Genomic DNA, 10897 nt, shown 5'->3' with positions numbered 1-10897 from the left:
CGTACTGTCAAACCATCTTTTTAAACTTCAGAGTAGGGGTGGGGGCTGGGAGCTTCAGACTAAGAAATGCAAAACCTGCAAGGATAAGCTGGCCTTTTAAAACACTTTCTGACTCCACTCTTTAAATCCATTTTGAAACTACAATAAATGTGCCTCTCAGAGGAAAAACAGTGTTTATCCAAGTGCTTGTCACATTGGCTCACACCAAAAACAGCTTTGCAAAATCGTTTCACATAAAACTTTAATAACACCATAAGACTTCTCAGAATCCTCATGAATATAATAACTCAAATAATATTGCTCAAGCATCTATACGTTCAAAGACAGACTTAATCAGTCTTTTGAGTACTGATTGGTTTTGGATTTCCATAGTTTTATTTTAATTTTGAGACGTCTTAGTTCCAAGTCTCAAACAACCTAATTGCTTTCACAACAGAATCCCCCACCTTTGAAGGGAATGGGGTGACAGAGACTCCCCTCAGAAGGCTGAGCTGTTGGGCTTGTCTGGACCACTTATTGTCAATTATTCTACATCCACAGTTCACAGTTTCCCCCGCCATTTCCAGGATCCCTTGTTGGAGTTTCAAGAGCCCATTTTGTCTACCTTTGTAACAGAATTCTTCCCCTGGGCATGGAAATATTGCTAGAGCCTCCTTTAATAATTTTAACAGGGTGTGGTGCAAAAAGATATTTATTTTGTGTGGGGCAAAGTGTGGGGGAATTGCCTTTTTAATCGTGGCTCATATTTTCTTCCCAGTTGAATTAACTCCACTTTGGATTTGATATGAGGTAGCTGGCAGTTTAAGGGCTTTGAGACAGAATAGGGCCCAAGGTGTCAGTTTAGAAAGAAGTGGGGGTACCTTCACCTATCCAGGGCTACCTCCACCAGCTCTAACTGGAAGAACAGACAGACCATGGTGAAAATGGGGGGGTGGCTGGTCTCTGTGCGTGGACAACTGGACACCACCAGGCCTCGCTGCCCCTCACAGGGAGCTCACAAGTGGACCTTGTTGGGTACCTGTCCTGCCTCCTCCCCAAAAAAGCCAAGGACTTGGTTCCTGCATTTTTTGAAAAGGTCTGTTATGAAACTCCAGAAACACAAATCAGATTAAATGGCTCCTCTGCTTAATAACTTTTTCCGGCTTTCCACCTTTCTTGGGCTAAAATCAAACCTCTTTTGTGGATCTGACCCATGCCCAGCTCTTTAAGAGTCTCTCCACCATTCATCCCCTTGCTGCAGCCATACAGGCCTCATTTCTATGCCTTGGGCATGCCAAGTCCTTTCCCATCTCCAGAACTGTTTTAAGCGGTAAATCTTTTGCATGAAACTCTCTTCTGTTATGTCCCTCCTCAATTTCAAGCCTCTGTTCAAAGGTCACCTCCTCCGAGAGGCCTTCTCTCAAGCTCTCTGCCTGTCACGTAGGGGAGGGGGCAGTGAGAGTGAGAGACAAGGAAACAAGAGAGGAGGTGGCAATGAGCGGGTTATCACTGTGGGCAATGGGGCCTCAGTTACCCTAAAGACCAGCTGGGAGACTGTAGAACAGGCACTGAAGGGAGGAAATCAGGGTATTTACCCACCAACTCCTGTGTGTGCATTGGTGGAGCACAGTTCCCAGGGCATCCATCCCTGTGTGCAGGTAGGATACACTCCTGTGGCCTCAAGCATAGTCACAGGTGATCAAAGTGGGGGAAGTCCTTGCCATCCATCAGTGGTCCCAGGGCAATATGGGACATTGGCAGTGTCGGTTACAAACTATTACGTAATTCTGAGGAGACTAAATACACGGACGGCATTCCTGGAGCATGACCTGTCTGGGACTTTGGCATCTTGGATTCTAGCCCCAGCTCCTGCTCTGACTCACTGTGAACACTTGGTGGTACCTTTTCTGGGCCTCAGTTTCTTTGACTATAAAATGGGGATTTGGACATAGCTGTATTTCCAAAGTGTGGCACATAGATCACAAGTGGTATAGAGATAAGCTTAGGTAAGAGATGTGTGGATGTGCTCTAAGTTTAAGGATTGTACATTTTTATTGACAGGTAAATACTAAAACAAATACCTCCTGAATTCTCAGTAATTTAATACAGTAAGCATTGATGGTGTGGTGGGGGGAGGGAGAGAGGAAACCTCTCATCTACTAGGTGGTTTAAAAATCAAGGTTCTTTTCTTCTACTGGCTGCCATTCTCAAAGGCCCTGGAGTCCTAAACCATATTCATTGCATCCAGCCCCTAGATAAGGAAAGAGAGAGAGAGTTAGTACAGATTTCAGGAACCAGTACCTGAGTAATGAGTAAACCAGCACCGTTGATTCTGACCATTCTTGATTTAACCATTCTTGGCCAGAATTCAGTCACATGGCCCCACCTAGCTTGGAAATATCATCTTTTTATGTGCCCAGGAAAATAACAAATGAAGTTTTGAGATTTGATGAATATGCATATAGAATGAGCACTGCCACAGTCTATGTGCATATATATATATATATATATGTATATAGATGTAGATATAGCTACAGATATACAGACATAAATATAAAAATATACCAACAACTCAAACTTTTGAAACTTTTGATTTCATGAATATTACTGCTGGGACTTAGATAGGTGGAAATGTTTATCTAAATGATTAATTTGAAATTGTCAAAGTAAAAATTATATTAATAATAGTGAGAAATTATATATATACAATCCTGTTGCTCAGAGCTCATGCTCTTAAGCAAGCTCTTAACCAACTGAGCCACTCGGCCAGCCCATAGAAAATATATATTTAGGTGTGACAAATTGTAAAGGTGAGATATGAATGTCTTCCAACTATATAATTTTATATAGAATTTGTTTATTCAGGTTTAGTGTCTATAAATGTGAATCTGAGTCATGGAAAAACACTTCAGTTCATTTTCCTGGCAATTGTAGAAATTGGTTAACAATCACCCTAAAACTCAGTGGTTTAAAACAATAATCATTTATTCAGGTCTGCAGAGCGGGTGGGGGTTGGCTGGCCTGGGTTGGGCCCAGCTGGCCTTGGCCCCAAATTGTGGGTTGGATCTAGGTCTGCTCCACACACCTCTCATCCTCCTTTGAACAGTAGTTGCCCAGGGCAGAAGCATGAGAGGGTGAGAGGAAACACACAATGTCTCTTAAGGCCTTGCTTCAGGACTGACACACCATGGCTTATCCACATGCCGTAAGCCAAAGCAAGTCATATGGATAAACTTAATACCAACAGGGTAGGAAAATACACTCCAGTGAAGAACTGGGAAAAATAATGCAAGCCACCACAGGTCCCTTCAAAGATACCCAAAAGAGGAATGAACGATCTTAGAGAGAAAAAAAATGGGGGGAATGAGACTAAAACTCACACCTTATTTAGACAATTTTATTTACCACCAAAACTTATTCTGGTATCAGTTTCTCTGATCATGCAGTTTCTTACTACATGCAATTTCAGCTACATTAGTTGAGTGATGAGCACTGAAAATAATGGAGACAAATTAAAGTATTATGCGTCAACTTCCTCCGCTGCCATAAGGGGCACTAGTGAGCAACTTCCTCAGGGTCTCAGTATGAGCCTGACTAAAGTTTTAAGTGGGCAAAAACCTGGTGATGACTTAGTGGTTTGGGGCAGCACACAGTAGGATCCTAAGATAAGATAAGCAACCCAGTATAGTTTTTTTCCTTATGTTGTATCTCTGTGAGAGGAAAGCTAAGTTGAAACTGAATAATGAAGTTCAAATATTGTTTCTGCTTTTTAAAATCCAGATGTGCCTTCTATCTTCCCCCTTAAAAACTTCAATGTAGTCAATATGGTAGATTATAAAGCCAACCATAATTCTCTGCTCTTCCCTTTATCTATACCCTCTGCAAGGTGCCTCTGCAAGTCTTCCCATCAGGTGGTGGAGTCCATTTGCTCACACTTTGAATCTGGACCAGTCTTGTGGTACTTTAAGCAACAGAATACAGCAGAAGTGACACTGTACACATCTAAGCCTAACCTCAAGAGCCTTGCAAGATTCCATTCTCTTTTGGACCCTGTCACCATTATGTGAACAAGTCCAAGGTAGCCTACTGGGGAATGAGATACCACATGGAACAGAGCTGTGTTGTCTCAGCTGAGGTGGCCCTGGATGAGCTCGCCCCCAGCCTACCTGCCACCTGTCCACAGATGCAGGAGTAAGACCAGCCCAGGTTAGCAAAGCCACCCAAACCATCTCGTAAACTTGGTGAGAAATAATAAATTTATTTTGTTTTAAGAAACTGAGTTTTAGGGTTGTTTGTTATGCAGCAGTAATTACTGTTACAAGTGGAATGTACTCACCCAGTCTTCCCCATGTCCAATGCACTGATGTTGGGCTTGACTATGGTGCTTTGGCCAATGGACTATAAGTGGATGTGACGTGAGCTGAAGTTTTAAATGTGCCTGTTGGCTGGTCAGGCCCCTTGGAGCTTCCACTCTCCAGCATGAAGTCCACGTAGTTGCTCCTTTAGCTTTGGTCCTGTAATGCAGACATGGGGAAAAGACTTGAAACTGATCTGAAACCCGTAGACCATCCTGGACCGGCCAAGATTAGTCAAACCACAGCTGATCTGCAGATTTGTGAGTGTGAATGAAAATGTTTGTTATTGTAATCCACAGAAATTTTAGTGTTTTCGTTAAAGCATTATCATAGCAAAAACCTGACCAATATATAGTGTATTTACATATAAAGTTAATGTACTATGGGGTGCATATTTATCTTACTCCATAAACTATTACAGCAACATTCTTGCAAACATAAAGCAATTGTTCATTAATTGCACCATAATTGAATTGTACTAGAAAATTTTATGAGATTAAACAATCCTATTATGAATCCCTCATGGAACATCTTTAATTACATTGACTTTTGAATTCCAGTTTCACATATTCAATGCTGGATTAAATTGGAACTTATACAAAATCCAAAGAAAAGTATAACTGTTCTAGTCCTGATTCCCCAATTGATCTATCTTTTGACAAGTCTAAACACTACTAGCATGATCTGAAAACTTCTACCCTTTATCTTATGAAATAACAGAAAAAGAGATCACAGACTTTCAGAAAAAAGCATGCTATGTAGTTCAAAACAGCATTTCTTAGAACGTATGAGATTATATTAAGGAATTTATAAGAATTGTAGTAAAAACCTATCTTCAGAGATGTATCACAGGGCATTTTTATCCTTATATTTTTTATTGAGGTACAACTTATGGAAAGTGCACAAGTCTTGCATGAAGTGTATGGCTTACTTGGTTTTCACACATATATGTACCAATACCCAGATCAAAATATAGAACACTTCTAGTACTCTGAAGGTTTCCTTGGGCCTACACCCCTCCCAAGGCACTGTTCTGATCTCTCATCACTTTAGATTAGTTATGCTTCTTCATATAAATAGAATGGTACAGAATGTATTCTTTTGTATCTATTTTCATATTAAACATTATATCTGTGAGAATTATCCATATTGTTACATGCAGCAGCCAGCCATTAGTTCTTTTCCTTTGATGATTAGTATTCCATTGTATGGACATATCAAAATTTGTTTATCCATTCTAGAATTTATACACATTTGGATTGTTTCCAGCTGTGGGCTATTCGGAATAAAGCTGGTATGAATATTCTCGCACGTGTCTTTTTGTTGATATAAGCATTCATTTTGTTGGGTATACCTCTCTTAATGCTATTTTAATTAAAGAAATTTAGTACACCATAAATGTCCAAAAATAGAGGTCAGGCTAAGTAAATTACGGTATATTCATACAAGATCATATGCTGCAGCCATTAAAAGTTTTCTTTTAGAAGGTTTTTAATCACCATATACAATATGGTTCTAATTATGTCCCCAAACTATGTAAAAACTTCTAAATAGGTGGGCTATGCATATTTGTGTGTGTGTGTGTGTGTGTGTGTGTGTGTTGTGTGTATGTATGTATATAAATAAGAAAGAACTATACCAGAAGGCTAAGAGCAATCACCTTTAGGTGATAAATGCATGCATGATTTCAATTTTCTTTTTTATTATTTTCCATATTTTCAACAGTGAAAACATACTACTTTTATAATAAAAAAATTATTAATAAAAAACCCAAAAGCCACAACAGGAATCTTCTATTCATTAATGAAATCTTATATTATAAATCACATTTTTGAAATGCTCCCTTTTATTTATTATATATACTTAATCTAAATGGTATCTAAAGTCTTATCCCTCACCATACCATGAGTCAGAATTGGTATGGTCAGGCCAAACAGACATCTTCCTATGTGGCTCTGCCTGGACTATTCCATGATTCCAGTCCCTGCTTAATATTATTGCCCAGTTGTACAATAACCTGGAAAAGTAAATATTCTAAAACAAAGACAGAAGGAAGAGCAAGGAGAAAGGCAACATCTGAGTGTTTAATTGAGATAACCAAAGTACAAGATGAATCTCATTAAATAACATTGTTACAAATAAAGTGCCTAGAAAATATTAGCCTGATATAACTGTGCATTATGTTGCAGAAATGAACCCTTTTATAATGACATAGGTTTACTATATTTTGAAATATAACCTATTTTCTATTTATTATTCAGTTTATAATGTATATTTTTATTTTAAATGCTATATCCTAAGAATGTAAGTATTGTTTTATTCTGCATAAGCTCAATTAACTCTATATACTCACAAATGGTCATTTGAAAAATCTCAACCAAAGTCAAAACCAGCTTAGGAAAGAATCTGAGAAACATAAAATCCTGCATTGCCAAATTTTTACCTTTAGAGTTTCTCTTGTCCAAGGGTCAGCCAACTATGGCCCCCCAGGCCTTATCCGGCACTGTGTCTTCTTATATGGTCCCTGAGCTAAGAGTGGTTTTTACATTTAAAACACTTATATTTTAAATGGTTATAAAAGTACATACATGATGTTCTTAATTTCTCTTCTTGTCCCACAAAGCTGAAAACGTTTACTATCCTGCCCTTTACAGAAAACATTTGTTGGTCCCTGCTCTAGTCCATCTGTGACGTTACATGCTTTTGTTCACATACTGGTGAAAACGAATGGTGTTTTTGCAGAGGTAATTCAATGTGGAAAAAAGAACCATGCATTCAATATGCCCATCTTATTTTCCTCCTAAGCATACAGAAATTCTATATTTCCCAGTCATTCTTGTAACTAAGTTGTGGCCAATGAGATGTGGTCAGGCCTTAAAGCTTCCTGAGCAAGCCTCCATATACTCTTCTCTCTACTCTTGTCTGCTGGATGAAGGTTTTAGGATATGTATAGCTACTAAATAAAAGGACTCTGGGCCTCTTAATTAAGGAAAGACTGCCTTTTGTGTAATAAAGTATTCAAAATATTGTGTGGCATAGCAAGAAATAAATTTTTATTGTGTTAAGCTATTGAACTTTAGAGGATTATGTTATGGCAGCCAACATTACTGTGCCTGACTAATACATACATTACAATTTTTCAATATTGCTATGTCTCATATCACCTTCACATGTTGTTTACTCATATACACACCAAAAACAAAAAAAAAGTGTGAGAACAGTTTATCCCTCAATCTTTGTCATTAACCAAAACATCCCATTAAAGTATTATTTGGCATTCATATCACCAACAAATAAAATCTTTATTCCAAAACTTGACTTTTTGTTTGTCACTTATGGCTAAAACTGAACTACAATTTCAGAACTAAGTTAGACACCAGGTAAATAAAAGAAAATTCTGACCTTTGTAAAATAACAACCACCCCAAATTTGAGCTCCAAAAATGTGTAACTAGCTCTTTCATGCTTATTCTTCCACCAGGCTGTTTCTCATGTAACTTTCATCATCCTATTTAGAGTTTATCAAGTGAGAATCTTCCGATTTCAGTTGAGACACATCTGGCTCACAAATGAGGCACTCCACCCCTAATCATTGTGAAATCCTGCCAGCACTGGTGATGAGATCTTGTGTTTATTAGTAAAGATGTGAGAACCAGTCAGTCACAAAACTATTTTGAGTGGAGACATTTCTGATGTGGCATCTTAAAGTTGTCAGTTTAATCTTTCTCTGCTGAGGAACTGCTGTCATTAAATTCACTTGCATGCAAATTTACTAGTTTTAGCTTTCTTTCAGCTATAACTTCACCTGGAGCTGTTGAAAAGATTCTTTCAACTACTCTTTAGTTGCAGAAAAAAAAGTTAACATTTGCAACCTGTTGATTTTTTCTTCATTTGACTGAGCTCTTTAACTTCCCAAGGTATATTTAGATTCCTTGCATTTAAAAAAGGTGCATCATAAAGCTAAGGTTTTTATTATTTTTAAATCACTGATGGTAATTGTGATTAATAGCAAATTTATTTCTTCTTTTTCTTACACCAAGTGTGGCTTGCTAACAAAAAGACCAAAAAAAAAAAGGTTTAAAAATGAATTGATAATGACTTTGTATGAGAGCAAACAAAAAATACCTGATTCAGAGAGAAAAGTCACCCCCTCTAATATAGTCATAGCCCACTGACCTGAGGGGGCTGGACAAAGTTGACAAACAACTTAGAACAAAGTGGAGTGGATTCCCAGGAATTAGATGAACTTGTGTTTCCTCTTTCCACATATAAAAACTGTAACACATCAACATATTCTCCATCCAGAATTCTTCCCACTTAACCTCATAAAAATGACTCAAGATTTCTGCATCTTGGAAGTCCCCAACAACTGGGGAAATTGGCATTGTGGACCCTGTGATGTGATGCACTGAGAACACAATATTATCCAAGTAGTGTCCTGCCCAAAGTGCACAATCTGAAATTAGTCCTGAAGAAATAATCATACAAGTATAAACTGAAAGTCATTCTGCAAAAGCAACTGGCCTAGACTTTTAAAAAATGTTAATGACATGAACGACCAAAAGAAAAAGGTGGGGAGGAAATGGGGGCTGTTCAAGACAGACATAAAGAGGCAGGACAATGACAAATAAATGCAGTAAGTAAGGTAGTCAAAAGGTACACACTTTCAGTTATAAAATAAATAAGTCATGGGGATATAATGTACAGTATGGTAACTATATTTAGTAATACTCTGTTGTATACTTGGAAGTTCTTAAGAAAGTAAATCTTAAAAGTTCTCATCACAAGAAAAAAATGTGTAACTATTATATGGTAGTGGGTGTTAGCTAGACTTATTGTGGTGATTATTTCACAATATACATGTAAATACTGAATCATGTTGTACACCTAAAACTAATGTATTGTCAATGACATCTCAATTTTTAACAAAAATGCAATAAGTAATTCTCACCTGAATCCTGGATAGAAAAAAAGTAGTTACAAAGGATATTGTAGGGACAGACAATAAGAAAATTTTGAATATGGATTGTAAACTATACAATATTATTGTATCTATGTTCAATGTCTGTAACATGATAATTATATTATGATGAGGTAGGAGAATTTCTTTATTGTTAGGAGATACATGGTGAAGTATTCAGGGTAAAGGGTTGTGTTGAGCAGCATTTACTGTATGACAAACCCCCACACAATAGTAATCATTCATTTAGCTCATCATGCTGCTTTGGCTGGGCTCACCTGAGAGGTTCCTGTGAGACCTCAGCTGGGTTTCCTTATGTGTCTTTAATCGGCAGGTAAGCTGGGAGGGTATGCCTCTGGGGACGCGGTGGTTTTCAGCCGCAGTTACTAGAACCCTGTCTCTGTTCCTCCAGCAGGCTAGCCCTGGCTCATTCACTTTGCAATGGCCAAGTTCCAAGACAGACACAGAAAGAGAGGAAGCATGCAAATCTCCTTGAGGCCTGAGCACAGAACTGGCATATCACTTGTGCTGCATTTTGTTAGTCAAAGCCAAACACAAGACCAGCACAGAGATAAAGGGTGGATGCCTCCGCATGGTAGTGGAGGAAGCTGCAAAGTCATACTGTAAAGGGCCTTGATAAAATGAAGGAAAACTGTGCCTATTTATACAATCTACCACAAAAGGTGTATGAGTGTTCATTCAGTCATATTGTACTTGCCACTTTTCTATAGGTTAGAAAATTTTCAAAATGAAAAGTTGGGGAGAAGGCTAGAAGATAGCACAAGAAGATATAAAAGAGGATATTCTATAAAATTCAAATTATATTAAGTTTTCTAAAGTTAAATCAAATGTGTGGTGATAGAAGTCAGAATATTGGTAACATTTGGATAACTGGCTTCTGCGGTGCTGGTAACATACTATTTCTTGATCTGAGTAGTAAAAATTCCATTGAGCTAAAATCCTAGGATGTGTACTCTTTCCTACATGCATGTCATACTTTAATTTTTAAAGTTTACTTTGAAAATAGAAAGAGCCTTGCTGTTGGAGCTGGGTAATCTGAGGCTTCCACGAAGACCCTCTGTGATATTGAAAATGCCCATTTAATTTTCCGGGCCTCAGTTTCCTCATCTGTAAAAGGAAGCTAGATGAACTCCATGGTCCCCTTCCAACATCTGGACTCAGATTCAATTTGAGTGAACAGTTTACACTCTCCCTGCCTAGAAATTATTTGTCAGAGTTAAAAACAAAACAAAACTAAACAAAAAAACTTACATGATGTATAACATATAACCTTGGAATTACGAAGCACTTTTCTCTCCCTGCTATAACATGTCTCTGAGATTTTATTTTGCTTTCCAGAGTTTGTGCAAAAATGAGTACGGCAAAGCAAAAGCAATAAAGAGGTCTCTTGTGAAACAGATAAGTTCTACAAGGGCCAGTTATTTGCAGAAGAGGTCAGTGGACTAGCAAGACATCAGGTTTTAATAGCATGCTAGAAATGCAGTAAAGGACCCTGCCACATGCAGAAGCAGCCCGATGAACTCTTTCAAAAAGCCAATCCTATTTCCCGGCTACTCCAGCCAGTGCCTGAGAAGGACAGCCTC

At 38.1% G+C, this 10897-nt stretch overlaps 1 long non-coding RNA gene across 1 annotated transcript; it reads right to left on the bottom strand.

The window, feature by feature from the left end:
- Positions 1-224: 224 nt before the first annotated feature.
- LOC109378998 (uncharacterized) lies at positions 225-8363 on the bottom strand. Its single transcript, XR_002123097.1, has 2 exons — positions 4316-8363; positions 225-2230 (listed from the first exon to the last, which is right to left on the bottom strand). It is a non-coding gene; the product is annotated as an uncharacterized LOC109378998 (long non-coding RNA).
- Between the last annotated feature and the right edge of the window lie 2534 nt (positions 8364-10897).

The sequence above is a fragment of the Hipposideros armiger genome, unplaced genomic scaffold (assembly GCF_001890085.2).
Source record: "Hipposideros armiger isolate ML-2016 unplaced genomic scaffold, ASM189008v1 scaffold_20, whole genome shotgun sequence".
Classification (NCBI taxonomy): Eukaryota; Metazoa; Chordata; class Mammalia; order Chiroptera; family Hipposideridae; genus Hipposideros; species Hipposideros armiger.
This window is presented reverse-complemented; position numbering and strand designations above follow the sequence as displayed.